Source organism: Populus euphratica, unplaced genomic scaffold, assembly GCF_000495115.2.
Source record: "Populus euphratica unplaced genomic scaffold, PopEup_1.0 scaffold90.1, whole genome shotgun sequence".
Taxonomy (NCBI): domain Eukaryota; kingdom Viridiplantae; phylum Streptophyta; class Magnoliopsida; order Malpighiales; family Salicaceae; genus Populus; species Populus euphratica.
Window position 1 is genome coordinate 640552 of NW_011499973.1, and position 2197 is coordinate 642748.

The window sequence follows — 2197 nt, forward strand, 5'->3', positions numbered from 1 at the left end:
TTATTTTTTTAATATTAAGCTGGTTATAATTTAACTTTATAATAAAGTATAAATATCTGAGGAAAGCATTGTAGCTTTCCTTACAAAATACTTTGGATTGTTAGAGTGTCTCTTAACATAGTTTTTTTTATTTATTTTTTTAAAATTATCTTTGCTAGCTTCATTTTTTTTTTAATGTTGAGCTGGTTGAGAATTACAAATACAAGTTATTACAAATAAGGTTAAATCAAGTAGGGAAGCAATGTAACTTTCATCACAAAACACTATAAATTACTATAGTATTTCCAACATGGTTTTTTTCTTTTTTCACATTTTTTGTTATTTGTTTCTAAAATTATCTCTGTCAATTTTATTTTGTTAAGATTGAGTTTATTGAGAATTTAGCTTTCTAATTTTTTTCTTTAAAACATTGTGAATTGTTGTAGTGTTTTCCTATGTGATTTTTTTTCAAAATTATTTTTATCAATTTTATTTTTTTAATATTAAATTGGTTAAGAATTATAATTACAATAAAGCTAAATTATATAGGGAAAACATTGTCACTTTTCTCACAAAACACTATGAATTGCTATAGTATGTGTCTAAATGATTTTTTTATTTTTTCTAAAATTATCTTTGTCGATTTTATTGGAGAAAACACTATAATTTTCCTCACAAAACATTATCAATTGTTACAATATTTTTCCTCATAGGTTTTTTTCTTTCCAAAATTATCTTTATTGATTTTTTAATATTAAATTAGTAGAGAATTTAGTTTTGTAATTTTTTATTTTTTATTAACAAAAAAAATAAATTATATGGTGAAAGAACTGTATCTTTTTTTTATAAAACATTATGGATTGTTACAAATCATTTTGTTCAATCTTTAAGTTTTTTTATCATAAATATAACTTTTCTTTCTATTATGAAATATTATCTCCATCATACTTTTTGTTTTTATTACTTATCTAGCATTAATTTATAATTATAATATTATTCAATATATTTATTTTATAAATCAATGCACAAAGATTCCATCTCATTTTACCTAGAAGAACACATATAAAGCTTATAATCTTAACATATATTCAAACTATATTATATTATATATCTAAAATATCGTTCCTCGACCTCAATTATTACACTGCAATCAACAGTGTGTTCTGTAACATGGAGGAAAAAAAAATTACTCAATTTTTTTTCCAAAATTGGAAAAATTAAGAAACATGAAAAGAGAGTTTGGGTTTAAATTTTATATATTAGAAATTAAAAAAAAAAACAGAGAGAGAACTTTTTAGTTTTTGAAGATTTCAGATTTTTTTAAATTTCCCCACATTTGGAAAACAGCTATATATATAGCATTGTGTTTGTCTGTGTTTAGAAGCTTTAAAAATGCATTTGATATTAAAAAAACATTAAATTAATTATAACAACTCTAATACCTCGAAAAAACATGCATTTAATTTTGAAAATGCTGCAATTATTTTATGTGCTTTATTATAGTTTTTATCAAAATTCCGGCACAATTTTCCTTATAATAAAGTTTGTCATGTTATCAATTTAAACCTATTTCACTTCTATACACAATTTCAATTCCTTCATTCAATCATCCTCGAACATAATAAACATTAATGAATTACCATTAATATGAATCCATCCAATTAATTATATAAAATTTTGATTATAAGTTTGGAAGCAATGATTGAGGATAGAGGTTTTTAAATCTGTGAGAAAAAGTAAACGACAAGAAGCTGGAGAGAATGGCTAGATGCAGTTCATAAAATTTATTGTCATATTATTTCATTGTGGACACGTTCTGGGACTTTATTATTTGGAATTATAATAATAAAATACTTTAAAGATGAGATAAAAATAATATAAGATTCTCTTACAACAGACAAACCATTTTATTGAAGATTAATTTGTTTAAATAGCATGATTACATATGCTGGTTATTTGGTACAATCTTCATGACGAACCTTACACGTATATATATCAGTACAGCTTAAACAACAGAATATTTCGTCTTGTGATCAACCAATTTGTGGAATATCTTTCACAATTCCACATTCATCAAGAAATCCATGGTCACCATCATTCCTTCCTTCACAATCACAGCACCAACCTTGGGATTCTCTCTTACGATGATTTTTGCTGCCACTTCTCCTTTTATTCCCACTAGCTCCGGCCACGAACGCTTTCCCGCATCTAAGGTTAC